Source organism: Stenella coeruleoalba (genome assembly GCF_951394435.1).
Source record: "Stenella coeruleoalba genome assembly, chromosome: 6".
Lineage (NCBI taxonomy): Eukaryota > Metazoa > Chordata > Mammalia > Artiodactyla > Delphinidae > Stenella > Stenella coeruleoalba.
Window position 1 is genome coordinate 86,006,508 of NC_137151.1, and position 24,750 is coordinate 86,031,257.

Below are 24,750 nucleotides of genomic sequence, written 5' to 3' on the forward strand. Positions count from 1 at the left end.
CCCTTCTTGATAGATTTAGCAGGTTTCATCCAGTGGTTAAATCTATACTTCTTTCTTCTTTCTACTAATGAGTAACATATACTGTGTCAACTACTAGTGCTCCCTAAATCCACTCTCCCTTTTTACACAATAAGGCAGCTATGGAGGTACCCAACTCAGATTTCAAGAAAGAACTTGCCATTTAGCTGCAAGATATGCAGTTAGTTGGGAGCCCCCAGCTGTCAGTGACTTCAAGATTCACCTCAGCTTTCAAGCCCAGGCGACTTACTTATTTTGCAGCCACAGCAAAATACTGAGCAAAATACTAGGGTCTGGCCATTCCTGCTCAAGATAAGACTCCCCTAATGTGCAATATTTACTCTGGAGATGCACATAGGGTTGACCTATTTTTTGCCACGTTTGTCTCTTGGTTGGAGGTTTGCTCTGCCCATCCTGCTTCTCTTCCTCTCTACTTTCACAACTATCAGCTCTGCAACACAGTTTGTGGACTTTCCCCACCCAATTCTGCTTTCTCTGCATTTTATCTTTCACTTCCCCAATAAACCTTTTTCACTCCTAAATTTGTCTTGGCATCCACTTCCCAGAGGACCAAACTGACACATATAGTGATAGAATCTTAGCAGGGTATGTGGGAATCTGCTTAGAGACTTCATTTGCCAGCCTATTTTATGCCTAGATGGCCATATGGCTAAGTTCTTGGCACCAGAATATGACTGAAAGTGACATGTATAACTACTGCTTCACTTCCTTAAGTGGAAATTGCTTGCCTTCTATTTCAGTTGTTTTCCTCCTCCTGAAAGCTGGCACATCGAGGTGGCATTGATTGAACTTCTAAAATGCAGGAAATTCCCTTGAAGAAGAAGTCAGCAAACTATAGCCAATAGGCAAAAGCTGGCCTGTGGCCTATTTGTATGGTCTGTAAGCTACGAATGGTATTTACATTTTAAAAGCATTGTTAAAAGAATAAAAATAGGCAAAATGTGTGGCAGAAACCGTATATGGCCCACCAAGCCTAAAATATTTATCATCTGACACTTTATGGAAAAAGTTTGCCGATCCTGCTTCAGAGGACTGCAGATCAACAAGTTAGCAAAAACCTGGGTCTCTGAATGATCATGTGGAGCAGAACTATTCATCTGTCCTGCAGGGATGAACTGTAATGTGAGAGCAAAGTAAACTTCTGTATCCTTGGAGCTACTGTATTATTGTGTCTTGCTGTTATGGGGACAGGCCCTAGCTAATATACATACGAGTAAATAAAAGATCAAGATTAAAATGATTTTCCCTTCCTTCCCAAATGTTATACAACTCAGTCATTTCTTCATCTAAGCTTTGAGCAGATTACTAAAACTAAGTTCATCATTTGTTTATTAACTTTTAAAGACCTAAAGCATTTTCATTACTTGGTACTTGTATATCACATTGCACAAACACTGCCTAGGAAGATAGAAAAATATGTAAACTTGAGATACAATGGTAAGTATAAAGTCTACTTTATTAACTTCCCTTAATCTGAAACACATATCTTAACATTATTTTTAGAACTGGCCTCTACCTTACACAAAACCATGATGATGGTAGTGATGGAGTTGAGGTTGGGGGAACAAAGATAATTTTACAAATGGCTAAACAATAATTGCATATGCTAGAGAGTAACAACTTATAAAATAGAGCTATTAACTCACATCAACTAGACCATATTATGACAAAATCATTTACCATCACATAGATGTTCTACAGTTAACTCAGTTACTTATTATATCAGTTACTTAAGTTAATTCAGGAACTTATGTAGCACATATTTCTTGAACACTTTTGTGAGCCCTGTGTTGAAGTAGAGAAAGTAAGTCAATTTGGTATTTCTGGATACACAGCAACTGCACAGATTATATACATATCAATTTAAATGACCAGTTTTGCTGCTCCATGGGTTTCTTTTTTGACAGCAATAAAGACTTGAGGTATATAAAATAATCTTTTTGCTGAACCTAAAGCCAAAGCCTGTGCTCATTTAGACAATGTTTTATACACTCCAAAGCTTACTTGTTTGCCAAATTCTCATCTGCTTTTCATTACACATAATGCTTTGCAAAGTATTTGATCAAACAGATGTCATATTTACAAGCAAATCTTAAAAAACCCTACCTTTTGTAATTTTGTGTTACCTGAATATACTATTTTTTAAAATTAGGAATGTTGTAAGAGCAGAATTTTTTGTTATGACACACAGTGAAGAATGAAAAGAAGAACTTCTTGTGATAGGTATTTTCAGCCCAATACTAGGGCTTATCCAAAACATATTTAAATAACTGGAAGGGTAAAGTGATGCTCTTTGTTTTTCTAGCAGCACCTTGGTACACAGCTTATTGGTTTACCACAAAGCTGTAGGAAATTCAGTATATTTTGTAATTTAGTCTTGAAGCTTGTTCTGAAAAATTTCTTTGCAAAAATCGTTGTCTGCTTTAATGCTGAGCCAAGAAATGCAAAGCATGAAAATACGTTTCGCTCTTAAGTAGTTTGAGGTTTTGTTTAATAAGCAAATTTCGCTATAAAGAGGCATAAGATGGAAGTCATTTCTTTCTAGTCATATTAATTCTAATTTAAGAAAGATTAAACAATCGGCCTGAAGACGTGACAATTTGTTAAATTCATATACCTGAAACTTAATTTCTACACAATTAACTGTGATAAAATATCAGGCTTTCCTTTCAAAAGAATCAGGGCATCATAACTATAACGAAAAATGCCATGCGGGAGGGAGATGATACAAAACTGATTTCAGTGGCAGAAGAGTCCTAGTTATGGGCATATTATATGGAGAAAGTATTAAAGTCTTCTATGTGATCTTTAAAACTATACTTTTTAATACATTAAAAATCAATGATGAGACATCATAATTTATTAACCCGTTTTACTTGCTTTTGAAGTTGCCCTTTTTTTTTTTGGCCATTACATAATGTTAATTCTGTGATGAATAACTTCATAAATACATCATTTCTTTCTTGTGTTGAAACATGTGCTTAGGAGTGGAGTCTTTTTAATCAAAGAATTTGAAAATCTTTTATCTTTACTTCTTACTGCTGTGCCCTTACCCATGGCAGATGTTTCGATTCAAGTCTAGTGCTCTTTCCTGCTAAGACCCCATGTGGTTTAGAATTCTTAGAGCACAGTGCTCCCAGCAGCCACTATAGTTAAACAGAAAGTCAGAGTTAGCACGCTAAATATGACCCTCTCTGTCATCTTCCGCCTATGATTTTCTAAAACAATCATCCAAATTCCAATGCTACTAAAAACAAATGAATTTAGTAACATCACTGAAACTTTGCTAACATTTTAGCACTTTTTATCATTTTTTATCATTTTTTATCATAAAGTTATTGCATTTGTGTTCCTTGTACCATGTGTGAGGATAAACTTTCTCCTATATGTATGTTTGCTAATTATCATTACTCAAGAATGAGTTTTTATTAAAACTACTTTGCATGTTAACTGGGTTTCTATAGACAAATGACCTTCCTCAATAGTCAGATCTGGGTCATCATTACTCCATCTGGTATTTATTTTGGTGCATTTTCCCAACTGTTATCCCTGAAAAACGCTTTTTATCACTTTGCGTAATGGTTTATTTTTAACCTTAGAATATGTTTTAAATGAAATAAAAATAGAAGACAGTAAAAGATATCAAAATGCTGGACAGAACATTGTATTTTATCAGTTGTTTCCTGCATTTTGGAATGTGTCTACCCTAGCAGGATTTTTAGAGAGCTTTAACAGAAATGTTGTTTCAAAATCAAAAAGCAGTAGGAAAAAACTCCTCTACGTAGTCGTTACCACATGTAGTGTTTAGATAGCGTACCAGCTTTCAAAAGCCATATGCAAAAACTGCAAAAAAAAAAAAAAAATCCAGTATATTTTTTCTTGAATGCCCTAATTGTATTTTCAGCTTCCTGACTTTGTTCATTCTTTATCCACATCTGAAATGTCTGTCTCCATTTCTGAACTTCTACGATCTATTTTGATTCAGGTCTAACTCAAGCAATTAGAGAATTATATAGTATTGTAGGTAAAGGGAGGGCTTAGAAAAGGGAACTAAATTTCATTCAGGGCCTTTTCTACGCCAGGCTCTGGTCCCAGGAGTTTCAAAATTGCTCTTAATACTATCACCACTAGAACCATTGTTACCACTGATTTGCTTCTACTAAGAGACAAACCCTGGAGTAGGTAGTTATATACACTTTCTAATTTAGTACTCAAAATGACTCTATGGGCTAGGTATTATCATGCCTACTCATACATGTGGAATCAGAGAAGTTAAAAGTCCTGCTTAAAGGCATACAACTACTAGTGGTAGAGATGGGATTTGCAGTCAGGTCCATTGGAATCCTGTAGTCGAGCTCTTTTCACTGTCCCTCACTGTCTCTTGTGCCTCTGCTGTGATCGGGCTCATTTTTTTTTTTTTTTTTTTGCTCTACCATTATTTATTTCTCATCTTATTTACTGTGTGTGCCACTTATTTGGCATTCTCTTCCTTGCATCAGTGATGCAAGCTTGTATCATTAAATGTATCCTCTGTTCTACAATCAGATTATAACTTCCTTGAGAGAGGAGATGCTATTTATTACCCAAATAGTGTCAAATCTGATGCTTTGCACATAGCGGGTGCTTAATAAATGATTTTTGCTGAAGATAATTGTAAATGATTTTTGCTGAGATAATGAAATTGTATGTGAAAGAAAAGTGAATGTTCTTTATATATACATAGATATATATAAAGAATGGATTCAGAGTAGGACTCTTACTGAAAGAGAAGAAAAATCACAATTTATAATTTCTCCACTTTTATTTTCACCTTTCTACCTCTTGACTGTAATCTTAAACACACTTTTCTGTGGAGTTTTTAATTCTTGTGGTATTATTTTGTACTGGGATATATTTATAAGTGGTTACTTTATTGTCATTTTAATTCTCTATTTAAACAGAAATTGAGATCCCACCGAAAAAGGGAATCAATGCTATGTACTTTATGATGACAGAAACTATTTTAAAATGTATGAGTGGGTGTGTAGCACAAGTTGATTTTTTTATTTAGTTTTACATTAACTTTTAATCTGGAGGAGATTCATTAGTTTTCTGCCACTGAATTACAGGCACTTTTAAACTGCCTTGCTTTACCTACTGCTAAAACATGCAATTGTAGCTATGCTTCACCTTAATACTGCTTGGTTTTCCTTTAAATATTTTAAACCAAAAACTGGAATAAAAGCCCTTTTAAGTTGAGCCAGCCTCTGATACAAGTAAAGGTTTAACTTCTTTTCTTGTCTGCTTCTCAGAAATGAAATCTGTATTCAGGATGTAACGCTTCTTCTGAAGTGCTTGAAGAATCAGAGAAAATGGTCCATTTTCATTTTAATGAATCATGCTGGAGAATAAATTTACATGATGTTAATACTGAGACCTGGAAGATGGTATGGTATAATGCTCATAATAAAGGATTTAGGAACCATGACAGTTCTGGGGTATGAATTCTGGTAAGCCACTCATGTGTGACTTTGGATAAGTTACTTGAGCTCACGGTTCCTCAGTAAATTGAGATGGAGTGGTAGAAAGAGGCAGCCTGTAGCTGAAAACCAACTCTGTGAGGCCAAAAGGAGATAAACAAGGCATCAGGGCTATATGTTCCTTGTGCACCCTAGGATTTTCTGCACATAAAACAGCACCACATAGTCAGGCATCACTCATTGTGGGTTCTTTAAATAAAACTGACAGCAGCTGAAAGGTCTGTTCAGAGAGACGGCAAGGCGGAATCCCATCTCAGGCAGCCATATGAGAAGTAAACTGGGAGAATGCTGACCTCCGAACAGTACGCTTGGCTCTATCTCCATCTCAACTCTGGAACTGTGAGCAGTTATATCTAATAACCATATTAAAGAGGTATATGAAGGGAAAATCCATATCTATAGAGGTAGGGAGAAGGTGAACTCATGGAAGCAGGAAAAAAAACACTAAGAAGGTTAATTTCAGGATTCAGTAAACAAAGTTGGGTCAGAGAAATCTAGGGTGCAAATGTATGAATCTGATCACAGAGCTCTTAAGGGATGACTTTTACCATCATCTCACAGCATTCACTCATCATGCAGTTAGCACTCCAGAGAGTTCTGCATTTCAAAGGATTTATTCCTATGGACAGGATCCGTTTCCCAAATGTGCCGCAGAGCCATTGAAAATGGCTGCTGTGATCTTTAAGAGATTGTTTCATCTTCCTGTGTGTCAGTTCCCTCATTAGGAAAACGAACCCTATCAAATTCCACAGGCCAATGTAAAGATCAAAGGAGTTAACATATGACAAATTAAATGTATTATTATTTTGGTTAAATCTGCACCTTTGGCCAATATAAATCATCAATGATATCAGAAAATTAAAGGAATTATTTAACAAGTTATTGGTTATAGAATTCATTGGTATCTATCCATAACTAAGAACATTTAAGTTTTTGGTACATTCAGTTATGTGTTGGTTTGTTTTTGCCTTCATAATTGCTATGCAGTATCAGTGAGACCTCACGAAAGCTGTATGAAAGTACATCTAGAGTTTTTTTGTTGTTGTTCAAAAATCATACACGAGTAAAGGTAACTTCAATTATACTGCAATTTATCCTGGTTTCTTTTGGAAAAAAACAAACAGCTTTCTAACAAGGTTTTGTCCTGAGTCAAGGTTTATGCAGATTTATTTCAAATTACTGATTATGGACACTGCTTACAACCTGGTTGCCCATGAAATATTCCTATTGCAATTCTTGTCTTTTTAGTAGTACATCCTCTGTAGTATGTGTCACCTTGGTAACACTCCCAAAAGGGGAAAGGACTGTTAGCTGAGAGATAAGGTGGTATTCATGGGTTATAAGTTTGGGTTGTAAAAAATGTTCATAGTAATGATCAAACCTTATGATCCATCTACATTGCGGTAGGTGCCAAGCTAATGCAGAATTGGACACACCTCCCAGCAAAGGACAAGCAACCTTAAGTTCACATGTCTTTTATTCCTCTGGACTATATCTCCTATTGTATTTGGTCTGTATGCAACCTCTAAAGACACTTGCCTTGAAATAGTTTTACTCTGTTAGCATATATGCTGCAATTTATTACCTAGGTGTTATACATGACAGAAAAATATATTAAAAAGCAATTTTTCTTTTAATGTAACATACGTATAATAAAAATTGAGGTATCATTTGCTAGATTGGAGTTGGGAAGAAACAAAATTGAAATATACATCTTTTCGACCCAAAAAATTCCACCTTATACATAAAATTAAGTTCCCAATCTGAGAGCTCATAGATAGATAGTTATACTCTACTCTGGACAGGAACTCAAGGAAAAAAAATCCAGCTAATCAGTGAATGAGGAAGACTTTGTCATTGGGAAGAACTATACAATAATTCATTCATTTCCTAACTCTGCAAAATATTTAATACCCAATCATGTTCTAAGGCTCTAAGGAAGTATATGCAACACTCTGAGAAAAAACAGCTTATAATTCTATCCAATAAAATGCAGGGTTGTGAAGTAGTTAGGTAGAGAAAAGACAATATCCAGCTTAAAAAGAGGAGAGAAATCTAAGGAATAAACATTGGTCCCAAAGTGTATGGATTCTCCTTTCACAGTATCCTGAGTCCCAGCACCAGCAGAGTGAAAAGTCACCTTAGGAGCAATACTACAGCTGCAGGAATTACCTGAGGGGCTAGAGTTTAGAGACAGCCCATCAAATCTTTGTTTGTTTAATAAACCTAAGGCATAGTGCCAAATTGGTTAAATGAACCATGTCTGTGTTCACTCAAGCATGTTACCGCAGTGAAATTAAAGAAGAAACGAAAAGGGAGCTGATCCGTTATAACTAGCTGCAATGAAAGAGACTGAAGATTATATTAGAAACTTGTCTATGTTTAACGTACGGTAAGTGTGATACTGACAAATAATATTTCTGAGTAAGTTCTTTATATCATCTCTGATAGACTCAATCCCTGTATGATGTCTGTTGACTTCCTCTGTTAATATCTCTATTAATAAAACCATATTTTTAAGCATTCATTATTTTCCACATCGGATATTTCACATGTGCGTTTGAACCCCAAATAGAAATAGCTTATTTATTAAACCCCACAAAATTTATTTACAAAGAAGTAAATGCTGGGAGGCAATAGTTCATACAATTAGTTCCTGTTCCTCACTTTGAGCCGAACATTGATTTAGAAAAGACAAACTCATTCCAGCATGGTTCCAATGCCTATAGCTACCTGATTCACTAAGGAACAGCAGTGTTTCTGTGGTGGATTTTTCTGTCTGTGGCTCAACAATGAGTAAACAGATCCTTGTAGAGGTTCTGCCAGGCAATATAGGTGTTGGGACTTCAATTCCTTCCATCACCTCCAGAAACTTGCTATCAGTTCAAAGCAAATAAGATTTTTTTTTCCTAACAAGGAGGCTAAATTTTCCCCACAGGTAAGAAGGGACTGAGTTCGTGAAGGGACATGAAAGATGGAAGGGGTAGTGGGAAAACAGAGGCTCTCATTTTATTAACGCTATTTCCAGGACCTATCTGTACTCCAGCCATAGCGATATATGGTTCATGGATTTTTAGCTGATGGAGTGCCTGCATTTTTCCAGACCACATCTGGCTGCAGAATTTACAAAGAGAGGGGGTCTCATTCCACCTCATTGGCAGAAACAGTGAGTGACATTTGGGTCAGGGCAAGCTGACCCTGATAACATTACTGGTGGTGTCAGCATCAGCTGCTTTGAATGAAACAACAGCTATGCAGAATAGAGCACAAAACTGAATCAATTATCCTGATATTTTCTGAAATGTTCATGTCCCCAGTGCTCTCTAGGCAAACTCAAGGACTGTTTCTTACTCATATGTCACACTTTCCCACTTTTCAGTCTTTTAACTCATGCTATTGCTTTGGCCAAAAACTGGTTTTCTGTCTTCTACCATTTCTTCTGCCCAAAGCCTATCACATACATTTCAAATACCACCTCCAAAATATTTCTTATGCTTAGCCTTCCACATACGCTTGCCCCTTCTTCCTGAAGTAAGTCTTCTTCTACTGAACTCTGAAGCACTTTGCCCCTAACTTGGGCTTTCAATCACGTTCACCTTGGCTGAAAGGTTAATCATGAGTTTGTGGTCTCATAATTCTCAATGAACACTTGGAGGGTAGGATCTATGTCTGATTTATATTTGTATCCCTTTAGCCACTTACCATAGTAGGCCCTCAGTAGATTTTAGTTTAAAAAACATACATATTGGGCTTCCCTAGTGACGCAGTGGTTGAGAGTCCGCCTGCCGATGCAGGGGACACAGGTTCGTGCCCCGGTCAGGGAAGATCCCACATGCCACGGAGTGGCTGGGCCCGTGAGCCATGGCCACTGAGCCTGCGTGTCCGGAGCCTGTGCTCCGCAATGGGAGAGGCCACAACAGTGAGAAGCCCATGTAACAAACAAACAAACAAAAAAACACATATTGAAAAACCAAGGCAAAAGTGAGATTTGGAGATTGAATTATCGAATTGCTCCAATTCTTCACTGAATTTAGGGTATCTAGACAAAACTCCTGCTCCCTGGGCTCCAGCACAGTCTTTCCTAACCTCCTTTCCTTTTCTTTTGAAATCCCTGTAGGCTCAGGTATGGCCTTTCTCCCCACCTCCTGACCTAGTTACTTTGATGGAAGAACTAGGTGAGCAGTCTAGGGACCAACAACCTCAGTCTTTTTTGTTCCCAAAGGTGAGGATGACTGATTATTGGACTCTAAGTGGCAAAGAATCCTGCTCTTGAAGTTCCTTGAAAACTCTGAAGAACATAGGATCTAAGAGAAGAGACGCCCTCCTCTCTTTCTGAGCGAGTCTCAGAGTCAGCACTCAACTTCCAGGTCGAAACCATGCCATAGAGTCTTGGACAATCCCCTTGCCTCTCTCCACATCCAGATAACCCTGAACATTTTCTCCTCGAGAACAGCATCTGTGATCTGGGTCCATCTCCGGGTTCCCAAGGCCACCAACCCAGACTGAGCCTGCATGTGCCCGCCATGTGCCCTGTGCTCATCTCAGGCCACATGCCACCTGGCCCTGCCCAAGCTGGGTCTGATTCCAATTTATTCTGCTTCCAAGCTATGTGACTTCGTAGAACCTAAGTTTTTGTTTCCAGCTCTGTGAAATGGGGATGATGATGTCTACCTTACTGAGAGGATTAAACAAGAAAAGGCATATAAAACAGATGGAACAATGCCTAGAACATGGTAACCTTTAAGCTTAAGAACTGGCCTCACCTGTTCCGTGCATAACCGCATTCTTCCTCCATGCATTGATCTCCCTACCTAAGTTGCCTTCTTTTCTCCTTTGTCTTAACAAAATTCTATTCATCCACTAGTTGACTATCAAATTGTTCTATATAATTTTATTTCTACTGATCTGCTTCTCTTTTCTGTAAATAACATTTATTTTTTGTAGCAAGCAAATTAGAACTAGTATGTATTATCTTGTATTGTTTTTATGTTGCCTTATATAAACTTGACTAGCAGATCTTTAAGGGTGGGATCATGTTTCTGGTGAAGTGTTCTACATGGGCCTAGCCCAGTGCTAGCACATAAAGAGCAAACGGTAAACATTTATTGGCTCAACAATTAAAGGAAATGCTGAGAGACAAAAATTGTGCATTCTTTAGTGGAGTGACTCTGAAGTTTCCCAGAATTGTTTATTTCTGCTCTGGCTTGCTAATTTTAAGAGTGACAAAAATGCACTAGCCCATTCATAAAGTTCCCTGGCATCATGACATGTCTTTAATCTTCTGTAGTTAAATATCATCACAACCGAATGCAGTGATATAATAGAAAGCAATCTATTATCACAATTAGTTGCCAGGAGTACAATCAGTCAAAATGGCAGTTCTCTGACACCTTACCATCCCGAGACTCTCCCTCCACAATGTGTGACATAAGCTAATTTACATGTTTTCTGTATAAAGAAGAGTCAGGGAAGTCCGATAATTGACGTAGAAATACCAGGAATAGCTTAAAAATGGTAACATCAAATTTGCCCATCATATCCAGGAGGCAACTCAGATGTGAGCATTTGTATGTTGAATTTGTTACAGTGTTAATCAATTCTGAAAATACCTATCTCCATAGTCCAAGTACTACAGGTAGTTGAACAGCCAAACTAGTGTAAGAAATTGAACAGAGCAGGTATGATGGCCCAGGGGTCTCATTAGTTATACAGGGATTCTTTTTATAGGATAAGAAAGACTTCATCGCTTTGACAAGAAGTTATTCATCTACATTTTAAAACTGGCAAGACATTACCAATTTCATGGTTCTATTCCTGTCACTAAGCATGCCACGAACTCTAATGCTCTGTTAATGTGTTAGAAATATTACACGTGGGAGCTGGTGAATGCAGCAAGAAAGCAGCATTTGTCTCACACGCTCAAGCTGTGTGTTCTTTCGCCTCTAGTCCTTTGGACATTGTTGTCAACTCCCAGCTCCCAAGGCTCCTTCTGTAAGTACTATCACACCTCCTGCAAGGCTTAGGGATTCTCTGCAACCAGCTCGTGGCAGTACTTGTGGTCGGTTTTTGCGTGTGTAGCTGTTTAATGCTTTGATGGTTGTTTAATGGCTCTTCTCAAACACCTCTTCCTGAATGACAGAGTTATAAATCCCAGCCTAAGCAAAAGTCACATAGGAGCAGAAACGTCAGGGAAACCACAGAGGTGATTGGGACAGAGGCATAGTTACTGAGCAGGTACGCTCAACACCCTCCTCCTCTGCCCTACCTGCCACCTTCACACCCCCACGTCACCTACTCAAGTTGTAATTGCATGAAAGAGAGAAAAGGATAGAATATCAGCTAGCTCTCTAAATGAGAGAAAAAAATATTTACTTCCTTTGCTTGTCTGCAATCTAGTAAGAAGCTTATTCATGCATTTTAAATTAAACCCTTATTTTAATAGCTAAACACGAAGAGCAAACACTCGGAAAGTGGATGGTCTCTGTAACATTTGCTGGGAGAGTTTTCCACGCTATAGTTGGCATTCTGGTTTTATTATGTCACTTTATGGGCAATAAGATTAGATTTTTTTCCATTGCAATTTATCCGAAGGAAAATATTAATTTGGAGGTTATTATCACAGTACTGAATTTCAGTGTAATTCTCCAACTCATTAAAAACCATGAACTGCTATGTGCACTTCATGCTAAAGTATCAAAACACTGGAGAAAAAAGTGGGGAAAAAATTCCTAAAGTCCAGTGACATCTATGTCCTGAAATCTTGCTCTCATTCCAGCAAGTGTGCATTACTACCTCTTCAGAATAATTTGTTTTTTTATGATAGTGTGACTACTTTCTCTTAAAAGTTAGTCTTAAAAACATATGGCTTGCTTTCTTCATCAGAAACTTAAACATCTGAAGTCCACGTACTTGCCCAGGATTTGAAGCTTCAATTTTCAGTTCCTTCTCTCTTATTAAAGCTCAGTTACAAGAAATGATATTCCTGGATGGTGGGCTAGATATTTATTGGTAATGACAATTCCTGTTGTATTCTGTGTGGTGCTGTCTCCTATTTCTGATTGAAAATAAAGTGGAATCAAGATCAAGTTTGACTTTGCTACTCAGGAATTCTCTTGAATATTCTCCTTCGTTTATTTTCAAATATGCAGGGTTCTGTATATTTATTTTCAAATATATAAGATTCTTGTATATGAACATGTGGTAATTTACATTTACCAAATGTGTGGTATTTAAAGATAATTGATAGATTATCTGGAATTTTAAGAAGAATTTTGGGACTATATAAATGGTCAAGAAAAGAACGTTCCATATTTTTTACAAGTCTTCAACGTTCCCAAAGACCAACATTTTTATCGTTGATTGATGTTTGGCTGGGAAAGTGGTTTGTGGTACTTTGTTACAGCAGCAATAGGGAAGCCATACAAACCCCAAAATAGAGGGTTTACCTTGGAAAGCTTCTCTTGATATTTTCTCCAGCTGCCCCTTTCTTGAGCAGATGCACATTGCTGCTGTTTGTTGAGCTGTTCTTCCTTTTCCCAATTTGTTCACAGACTAAAAATCACTTTAAAGGCATGTGCTCTCCCTGCACTGTGTCTGTTCTCATGGAGCTCACATTTTACTAGGAAGGAATAGATGCTAACAAATGGAGTAATAGTTATAAGATACAGTAGGTGTTAAGAAAAATAAATCAAGACAAGGAGATGGAGAGTGATATTTTGGTGCTATTTATTTATTTTGGAGGGAGCATTTGACCTAGTTTAATAGCTTTTTTCTAGAATAAGTCTCAAATTCTGTTCCTATATTATTATCAATTCTCTGTCCATAAAAAAGGTATTCATTCGGTACTTCCAAACAGACTCTCGCCTTTTCCCAAATAACATCTCACCTCTCTTCAGATATTAGAAGGCTAGGTGTTCCTCATCTCTAAGAACTAGCCATCATTGAACATGCGGAAAATAGAATAAGAAATCATTTGGATGTAAGTTCCAAATCTGAATTCCAAGACCTCAACCACAAGAGCACAAAAAACACTTCTATTCTCTTCCTTAGCAGTGGCTAGATGAGACTCAGACAAGAGCTTGTGCCAGAAATCTCCAAGTAAATTTTACCATTTGATGACATGTAGACCCAGCCAATTAGACCTTACTGGTCATTTCTAGATCAACTGCAGTAATTTTAAGAGTTTAAACCCACAGTGGAAGTCTTTCAGATCACATTTAAACCCCGAGAACTCTAAGTTAGGAGGAATAAACAGAAATAAAAAGAATAAAGAAATAGAACAAAAAGAAAAAGGGAAAGAAAAGTATATGATAAAGAAGGGATGGAAAGTTCTGGGTTTTCATATATGTTGGGGCTGGTCTTAGGGACACAAGCATTAAGCCTAAGACTAGATTTTTGTTGTGTTTTGTTTTTCCAAGCCCTGAATTGTTTTTAGACTCATGGTATTAGCAGTACATCATGGTAATTCTCTACATGGAACATTCAAGTGTCTTGACCTTTGATCTTCCAAGCAGTTACTTTTGAATGTACTTATTATTAATTTGGCTTGAAAGAAGCTTATCTGCTTTATTTACATAATCTTTTGAAAAGGAGGAATGTTGATAAACTGTATTCTGGTTGAGGTTTATGAGGTCTGCTTAGACTGAGAGGATGAGGTAGAACTGGGGCTCAGGACACAGATAAAAGTTTCATATTATATGACTTTTATTATACCGCTTTTCACATTACTTTGCTTCTGTTCTTATTTTAATGTGTAATTCAGCGTCTCAGCTTTCCTGTGTTTCTTTAATGTAACGTAAGTCCAGTTCCAAAGACACCGACCCAAACACATTTCAAGTGGCGTTTGAACATCCACCATTTGAAATAAAATTCTACAGCACAACCAGGGGCAAACATTCTTAGTATTGATAATTGTGTGTGTGTGTGTGTGTGTGTGTGTGTGTGTGTGTGTGTGTGTGTGTGTGGTTGATATGTCCATTTCAAATCTTATCTTGACTTTATTTGTAGCTGATGAAGATGCCACTCTGATAGAAACAAGAAACAATTTTCAACTTGAAAAGAGAAGTCTCCTCTTAAATCGGTATATATTTGATTAGAGATCATGTTCTAAAATTTAGCCAGATTTTATTTATACTCAGTTGAAGCCTTTTAAATGTATCCTGAGATTTTAATATGCAATTAGAAAGTATTTGGAAATATCCTTCCTCCCCTCTAGTAAGTGTTAAATTCATCCTTAAGGATTATTATACTTTCTATTTCTGTCTTGATTTGCAAAGGGCATGGTAATCAATAATAACTGTAAAATAATGTGGAACAATTAGTTTTTCTTGCATGCTCATAATTTGTGTTGACATCAGTTGGCATTAGTTAATGCATATACTGGGGGGGGGAATTAAGCTGTCATAATCAAGTTTCATACTCACTGCTATTAATAGCATTTTTGCTTTAAATAAATAATTTTTGAAAATCTGTATTCTAGCATCCCACTAGCAACGGAAATGGATGCATCTTCTTCTAGAACCCAGTGATTTTCCAAACATAATGACTCAAAAAATGAGTCAACATATTTCTCTGAGTTTTACCAGATTAACCACTTATGCCTATTTCAAAACTGAGTCTCTGCTGTCCTTCATATTCCTAGAGGCTCATGGTAAATTCACTTGAGTAAGGCTGACTTTAAACATTCATGCAAGCACAACATTTGATCACAAAAGCTGAATTTAAACATCAGGGTTGAACTTTCCTCAAATATACTTGGTTCTCTACAACCACTGATGGTCTGCCATGTTCAATTATCTGCCTCATCATTCCTTTCTTGCCTTTATTATGTCCTGAGTAGGTTTGCTATTGTTTTCTTACTCTCCCTTCATCTAATTTTTTCCCCCATGTGATTCTGAGTCACCCATAGACAGCTTTCCTTTCCCTATACACAGGACAGTCCTCTCAAGCTTCTCCCTTCAGATTCTATATAGGCAGGAGTTACGGAAAGTAACTTGAATAAGGGGACACAGCTGAAGCCATAAAGAGGGCCTTGCTTTGAGGCTTAGTGTCTGGCCTGATGATGTTTTACAACTAAAACCCTAGAGATCAGCAGAGTTGATTATATATAGTTTATTATTTTGGCTCAGAACTTGCTGCTTATTTTGCTACTGAGCTAAAACCCTCAATGATCAATTACAATTTTTAATTATATTAAAGAGGGATATAATTCAGTTACTTTCAGTACCATATTTATTGGAGAAGATGAAATATTTTGTAAATATAAAGGAAATAAAAATTGATTCCAATGAAGGACAGAAATGGATGGAAATATACCTTTCCAGCAAGATAGAGGCTTTCTTCTACATGCACCCATGTATCATTTTATGTATATGGCATGGTAGTAAGGCCTTAAGGAAGTTTTGAAATAGCAACATCATGGAATTCAGTGAGAGAAATATACAGTCATCCTTCCTGCCTTGAAAATAAATTCTAAATGTGCTTTTTACTGACAAATAAGGTCACACACTTATTCTAATTTTATTTTCAAGCATGTTTATGGAAAAATTAACATCATAAAGTTATGGGGCCACCCAATAAACCCAACACTTTTCCTGCAGCAAAAGAAATATAGAAAACAATTATTTAAAACAAAAAGACAAGGAACAACAATAACAACACAAATCCTCATGATATAGAGAATCTTATCACTAATTTACTTTAGAGGTGGAGACCAAAACACTTTCCATAATAATACTGGGGATAAGCTAATGGCAAAGTCAGATATTATCAGAGTATTCAATTTAGGATTTCGAATTCAAGCATAGTGCTTCCTGCATTCTGGGAATAAAAGTCTTCCGTAACTTACTTTAAACATAAAATAAATAAATAATCAACTGTCAAAATATTTAGAAACCACAACCAACAAATGAAATGTATGTAAGATAAATATGCTTCATAGTTTTTGACATAATCCATAATTTGAGGTTAAGGTATGTTCATAGTTCATATGCTAACTTGAAAAGCTGCTTTGGGCATTTGTCATGGTTTAGTCTTCTGTTCTTAGCATGTAAACTGTGAAGAGGTTTTCATAATGAGGAGAAGTGGTATTATGGGATTTGGAGACACTGCTCCATAGAACACAGAAAATGGAATTTGGATGAGTGTTCTACTGCTCTGAAAGGAAGCAGTTGATATTTAACTTTCTCTTCTGCTCAGGCTGTGACTTGGTCGTCCATTAACAATGAAATCAGTGGAATATTAATTGAGTGTTATTCATTCATTCAGTTGGGACTTTTTACATGAAGAGATTTTCAACTGAAGTTAAAAATTTTATAGACATAAATGTAGATGAAGCATTAATAAAAAACAACAGAAATGTGACTGTATTTATTAGGTTAATTTTTTTAATGGTTTAAGAACCATTTTAGAAGCTTATTTTTTAGGCCATTTAGAAATTAGATACTCATTCTGCATATCATAAAATATTCCATGCATGACTGATTTCTTTCAAATGAATCCTCTATACCTATTAACTTGATTTCAGTTTATAAATGTACTCATTATTTTGAAAATTATAAAAAGAAAAATATCTTTTAAAATGTGGATAGATCTTCAAATTTGAGGTCTTTAAGTGTTCTAAAAAACACAAGTATATTTTGCATTGATTTTTAATTTTGTTATTTCTTTGTATTAGCATATACAAATATAATATTTAATAAAGAATTTTTGGATTTGTGTATACACTAAATTTTGTAGACAGAATAGTTTTAGGCACATACATTTTTAAACAACTTAAGGAAATCATGTTGACTTCACCTTGGGTATTTATTGAGATGCTCTTTCAAACAATTGCCTGCACATTTCTCCATGTACGAAGCTCCCTGATTGTTCATTACAAGCATACTTACCACACTGTGCACAGCATGCTTTGCAAAGGATTGCAAGTAAGGACATCTCACAATGGAATTATGTGGATTTAGTTATAAGTCCAGTGTATTAGTTTCCTAATTCATGTATTATATCATCTGTGTACTCAGCCAGAGCCTAGGAAGAGCATATATTCTTTAATGTAGTCCCTCTTGGGCTATGATAACAGAAAAATATTGTTAGCTTGGATAGGAATCACCTGTCAATTTAGACAATAATTCACTCAAACGTTTCAAATAGATTTTAAGATACAATAGATACCTTCAACTGACCTACCTTACCCTCTTCTCTTGGAGAAAAAAGCATTTGACTGCACATTTTTAATCTAACCAAAATGGAATAAATCTTCATTGCAATTTTAAGTACTGTTTTTTCTCCTTGTGGAGGGGCAGGAGTAACTACAATTGCAGGTCATCATGTCTTAACTGCACTTCACTGTATGTTCTTTGACCTCCATTGTTAATATCTCTTAAAGTTCTCATGTTTTTATTTTTAATTGGATTATGCAAAAATACGTTCACATTCAGAGCTCATGTTAGCCTAAAAGTTGTCTAAATGAAGTGAAGAAAGTGCAAGGCTAGGATTCTAGGTCCATTACATATGCTATCACACTTAGACTTCACCAAAGTGGTAATGATAGTCTCCATTTAAACAGCAGCTTAGAGGAAAGGGAAGACAAAGAAAGGTCACAAGCATTTGGCAAATGACAACTACATTTGACTCAATTAACCAAATACAAGCGTGCAATGTATATCATTCTGTGCTTGCTATTTAGTACCATATATCACCATCTGTTAATGCTTTAAGATAGGAAATGGTCCCCCAAAATAATAATCTCTAACTTTGATTTTAACCACACCAGCAGAATAAGGTAAAACACTAACATACAGTCTTTAAAAAACAAAGTGACTTTCTACCCAGTGAGTAGTATCAAATGCAAGGTCATATTCTACTGAGCAAAAACATTCTCAATCTAAATCTTATTTGACCGGAACTCTGACTTCCCTGTGTAGAAAATAAATATGTTTTTCTCTTTTATTTATGTTAATTTTTGAACTATTTGGTCAATATAAAATCAATGTTTTTAAAGTACTTAATTTGCCTGTCATTTAGAATTAAAACAATTTGCTCCAAAAAATTCTCTTCATTATCTGATAAGTCAAGTGTTAAAATGAGACTAGGCAAAATGCTAAGAAATCAAGTCTTTAAGCAAACACTTTGGTTTCCCTGTAGATAATTCCTGACTATACAGGAGAATTTTAAGCATAAGGTAGAACCAAGGTTCTACCCCGTTATCCAGTTTGGATTATAGCAGGGCAGTTGAGCTAGAGGCAGAGGCAGTCTGCTGCTCTTCTCTCAACTGGGTGATAAAGGTAAAATTTGAAAAATAAAGACAAATTAGCTAAGTTGGCAGTTCCATAAAATTTCAAATTCTGAAGATTTTTTCTTCTGGGTATATGACAACCCTATGAAGAGTAGCAGAATGGAATTCTCTAAAAGCCTGTCTTTGGCCAGCTGATCCTCATAACTCGCTGTATGTATCTGAGTGAATAATACAAAATTTGTTTAGAGTAAGTATTGAGAAAAACTTTGGCAAAATATTGTTTAGTTTAGTTATTGAAAAGGAATTGATTTGAATTTTTCAGAGTATTTCAGTTATAGAAACCAGGCATGAAACTGTGTTTAAGTATGAGTTGGTTTTTAAAAACAGAGAATTTTTGAAATTCTCAATAATGTCAAGTTTCTAAAACTACATTAGCACTCATTTAATATTCTTAAAAGACAGCAGGTAAGAGCTACAGGGCTTCTACACTAAGAACTGAGCAAAAATCAATACAGGCTTCCTTCCTTATTTTTCCTTCCCTTCTTTCAATTTTTCCAGTTGTTTCTATAGAGCAAACACATGCTATTTTTTCTTCTCACTAGAAATGAGGACAGAAAGCCTTGAGTAATGTTCATAGTTAAATTGCATTTTTCAGTAGTCAACAAGCCTGTTTTATTTGTTTCTTTTTTAGGGTCAGATAATATCTAGTTAAGTGTCATTCCTTGAAGATAAGTCCATGAACTAATTCTTTGGGAAGCCTAGGACATTAGGAATACAGCTTTCAGATCTATTTTAAAAAAAAACTCGAACCAGATGTGCTTGCATCTGGTTTGCGTATCTCTCGTTACTGCTGTGTTTCAAACTTTCTTGGATTGGTTATGCTCTATTTTCCTAAACCCTTGAACTCAGACCAAAATGAATTTTCTTATTCACAATTATGTAAGCATAACTTAAATTGTCCTGATTATCTGATAGTTCCAGATGGCTCACATACAGAGCCCCACAACTTAGAGAGATTGGCTTCAGTTTTTTAAGAACTATATCAAATTAATTACTGGCAGCTTCAAAGGCTGTTTAAGGGAAAATGGGTTTTCCACCCAATTTTCTCAGTTTGGTATGTAGAATTGCATCATATGCCTCAGACTGTGCTGCTGCCCAACAGATTCGCGTCCTAAAAGCACACAGACATGTATGTTCATTTCAAGATTTATTTTCCCCAACTTCTTTAGGAAGACCTAAAACCACTGGCTCCTTCAGTGTCTAAGGAATCTGTATCACAAAAGTATTTAGTGAATTTCTCCAGATCACACTGGCGATACAAATCAAGCTTGGATAAGAAGTTAGGGTATTACCTCCATGCCTCTGCATTCCCTCATCAAGTGATAACAATTTTATCACTTTTTTCCACCTTAAGAGTGACAGTATATTTTGTTTCAATAGTGCTTTTCAATAGGCATAGTTTGATTAATGGAAAAAATTTAGACAGCTTTTAGTTTTTTGAACTGTTTTTATAGGTATTACTCAAGTATATTACAAATATATACACTGCTCTATGTCATGGCCAAAAGTTATTGACAAATACTCACAGAAAGAAGAAATGTTAGCCTAATAATGAATTATGGTTCTGTTCACACTTTTATTGTCAAAGTTAGTAACTGCCTTAAAATAGCCAAAAAATAAGTTTTACATTCAACAAACATCTTCATATTTTATACCAAGGAACCAGCCTTACCCAATTTAATTCAATTAAGCAAACATATAGAGAGTGCCTACAGCAGAGTGGTTTTGCTTAAAACAAGTATGTATGTCGTGCACACTTCAAGGTAATTTCTTGATTGACTTGGAGGCTGAAAACCTGATCTTGTGTGTGATGTTGCATTGGAACAGTGGCCCACTGGAAACCTTTGTCCAGAAAGACCTGACTCATCCCTGGGCTTCCAGGAAAGTCTGACTCTAGCTATTTTCCAACAATCCTTACTTGTGTCACTTTGACTGTTAGGCATAAAACAAGAATATTGCTTTTTTTTTTTTTCTGGAGTTTATAATATTTGAGGTATTTGTCAGCTATCTTAAATTTGTATTTTGCTATGTTTTCTTTTCTCCTCTAAATAAATATTCAATTTTTGTACCTAATTTTGTATGCATTGTCTTAGAATGTGACCTCAAAATCTTATTGGTTTGGATGCTCCTTTAGGTACTATTCTTTGTTTTGTTTTGTTTTGTTTTGCTGTACGCGGGCCTCTCACTGTTGTGGCCTCTCCCATTGCGGAGCACAGACTCCAGACGCGCAGGCTCAGCGTCCATGGCTCACGGGCCTAGCCGCTCCGCGGCATGTGGGATCCTCCCAGACAGGGGCAGGAACCCATGTGCCCTGCATCCGCAGGCGGACTCTCAACCACCGCGCCACCAGGGAAGCCCTAGGTACTATTCTTTTACAGAAGAACCGCAACTAGACACTGGGAAATCCTGCAGAGCTGGGAAACGGATGAGCTAGGACAGGGACCCCTGTGTTCTGATTCAAATGCACATATGCTGAGTCACTAGACTATACTGTGTCTCAGGCAGTACCTTAGGCTGTAATAAACATCTGAGGATACAAATGGTGTCTTCTCACTTAGAAATCTAGTTCCACATGGAGAATGCACTCCCTTCTAACTAAATATTAGTCAACCTAAAGAAAATATCTGAAGAGGGAACTTGGGTCCATGAAAACAAGTATTATGTCAACCATAGGCAAGGCAAAGTTCTCTGAATTACAGTTTCTCTCTCAATAAAATTGAGATAATGATTATTCTAAATTGTTGGAAGAATAAATGAAATTCTGCATATAAAGCAGAGAGCACGGTACCTGGCACATGCAAAAGCTCAATAAATGTAATTTAATTTAGTTGTAGGGCAGCCGATCTAAAAACATTAGAAGGAATTCCAATGTTAAATAATACTAGCATGTCAGTGAAATGTGTACAAAACAGCACACACACAGTCTTGAAGCTCATGTAGTAAAAGACTATTACCACATAAAAGACAAAAAACAAAATTAAAGCCTCCATTTGCTTCTTAAAAAGATGACATTAAAGCAAAAATTTAAAGAGATGAGGGAGAGAGAGCAAGTAAAACTCCTAGCAGAGTGCTGTATGAATCATCAATTATTGTATGTATTGAGTCAGACAGTCAGTCCGTTAGCATTTAGAGCCGGGTTCCAGGGTTCTGTTGGGGAGAATCAAAGCAATGGTGGGGTCATTAGCAGAAGGAGAAAGAGACTGAGAAATTCTATGTCTTTATTTTATATGCAGAGCTGTTGTAGCTTTGAGGTGAGAGCACAGTTGGGGTGTTTGAGGAAAGAGCTGAGGAAAAAAGAGAGTGGTAGGAGATAGAATCAGAGATGTAGCATGGATTAATTAGCTCATTATACTGCTGTGAAGTTCATTTATAAGACCTGTGGTTTTTACTCTGAGTGAGATGGAAAGACATTGGGAGTTTTGAGTAGAAGAGTGACACATTCTGACTTCCATTTATAAAGGATCATTCTGCCTGCTCTATCAGAAGGAGACTGTAGGAAAGCAACTGCCAAAGCAGGGAGGAGCAGTAAGAGACTACTAGGATAATCAGAGGGAGAGAGAGACTATGAATACGGGAGAATGATGGTGGCTTGGGTAAGGGTGGCAGCAGTAGGCGTTTGTGAGAAGTATACTGGATATGTTTTGTAGGTAGCTTCTGACAAGATTTACTGATGGTTAAGATATGGGGCTTGACAGAAAAGAAGTTAAGGGTTTTTGGCAAGACTCCACGGGTTTTGGTATGAACAACTGGAGAATGCTTTGGGACAGAAATGGGGAGAATAGGGTGAGCCAAATTTGGGGGAGATAATCAGAAGAATTTCCAGTTAAGTTAGTTTTCTTTGAGCGAACACATGACCTACCTATACACGAGATTTTATTTTAATGTCTGAAGATGTAGGTCAAATATTTAGATTGCTGCAAACACATTATATTATGTACTTTATCTTAGTCTTCTAAATTGTACTGCAATCTATAAAACCATTAAAATAGTAAAAAAAAAAAAAACCCAGAAAGTGGTTATCGGCAAACATTTTAATGCAAAAACCTGACAATTTTAAACCTCTTTTATTCATATTGTATTCATCTTGGATAATTTAACTGGATGAATTAAAGATAACATAAATTATTCAACTGTAAATGATTTAAAAGCAAACAGCACATTCATTTCATCATTTTTTTTTTCTTAGAGCCTTTCATTAAAATTCAGTCATTCTGCAATTAATTGTCACAATTTTCTGGCCAATACATTCATTTCCTATCAAATTCAAAGAAGATTATTTGAATTAAAAAAATCTTACTCTACATGTAGTTATTGAACATTTCAAGTCTTGACAGTTTAATTCTATATTTGTGTTATGAAAGGCAGTTCTTTTCTTTTTGCCTGTCTTATTTCTTTAAGTTAGTTATAGGTGAAATTGTAACCCTGACTATTATCTCATGTTAACTCAAGACAAAAAATTATCTATGAATATCGTGAAGGGATTTGACCTGTAAACTTTTCATTTATTGAAAAGACTGCTTTTGGATTTTATCACATGAATTATTACCAGAATTCTTTAAATATCCATATGAAGTTTAATTGATGTAATGTTGAGCAACACACTCTTTTCATTTGACGTATTCCAAAATGACACAATTTTTTTAACCAAATTATTTTAATGTTCATGAGATAGATTGATTATATATGTATTTCATGATGGGTTACTGAAGTGAACATAAAGTTTAATATTGTTTTTGCATGTTTCCTTCCCTGAAGTAATGTATCATTCTATAATAAACAAAACCATTCACTGAACATATCTATCAAGTAATGAACCTGTATTTTAGGCAACTATTTTCCAAACACTGTAGGTAAAAGTAATAACAGCTACTATTTTTGTGAAGATTTTCTAGGTGGCAAGCCCTGGGCAATACGCTTTCTATGCATTATCTAATCTAGCCCTCACAACCACCCTGCAGAGAAGGTACCTTCATTATTTCTATGTTGTGGGTACAGAAACAGTAGATAAGACCTGTTAGGCATTTGGCCCAATATCACACAGTAATAAGCGGCAGGTGACAGTTTAACTAGGCAATATAACCCCAGAACTGGAATACTAAAAGCCAATGGCATGCTTCTTTAATTCAATTGGCATTACTGAATTTGCAAAATTGAGTTACTATTTACTACCTGCCATTAGCGGGTTAAAATACAACTAACTATAAAACATGTATCTTCAGATACATAGAAAATATAGGATAAAGGAGAACCTAAGTTATTATTAATCCAATGGCTTTTTCTTTAGCTGGGACTTCGTCGCATGTCTTCCAAGCAGACAAGAATTATGACATATCCCAATTTTAAAAAAATTCTTCTTTCAGATTTTAGTGGGTTGTTTTTGGTTTTTTTGGATTTTTTTCCTTCTTTTTTTTACATCTCTACTGGAGTACAATTGCCCCACAATGGTGTGTCAGTCTCTGCTTCACAGCAAAATAAATCAGTTATACATATACATATGCTCCCATATCTCCTCCCTCCTGCATCTCCCTCCCCATCCCACCCCTCCAGGCGGTCACAAAGCACCGAGCTGATCTCCCTGTGCTATGCAGCTGCCTCCCACTAGCTATCCACCTTATGTCTGGTAGTATATATATGTCCATGCCCCTCTCTCACTTTGTCACAGCTTACCCTTCCCACTCCCCATATCCTCAAGTCCGTTCTCTAGTAGGTCTGTGTCTTTATTCCTGTCTTACCCCTAGGTTCTTCATGACATTTTTTTTTCTTAAATACCATATATATGTGTTAGCATACGGTATTTGTCTTTCTCTTTCTGACTTACTTCACTCTGTATGACAGACTCTAGGTCTATCCACCTCATTACAAATAGTTCAATTTCATTTCTTTTTATGGCTGAGTAATATT

The 24,750-nt window shown here is 36.2% G+C and overlaps 1 protein-coding gene and 1 long non-coding RNA gene across 3 annotated transcripts in view; one reads left to right on the forward strand and one right to left on the reverse strand.

Moving 5' to 3' along the window:
- Window positions 1–8,263, forward strand: part of LOC307188126 — a 92,145-nt gene extending 83,882 nt beyond the window's left edge. For both annotated transcript variants that reach the window (XR_013828809.1, XR_013828810.1), the window contains 2 exons: window positions 5,331–5,528; window positions 7,837–8,263. This is a non-coding gene — a long non-coding RNA (uncharacterized lncRNA). The remainder of the gene's footprint in view (window positions 1–5,330; window positions 5,529–7,836) is intronic.
- The window catches only part of TMEFF2 (transmembrane protein with EGF like and two follistatin like domains 2), a gene marked incomplete at its 5' end in the record, with an annotated part of 247,076 nt that overhangs the window by 143,355 nt on the left and 78,971 nt on the right, over window positions 1–24,750 (reverse strand). The window lies entirely within an intron of this gene.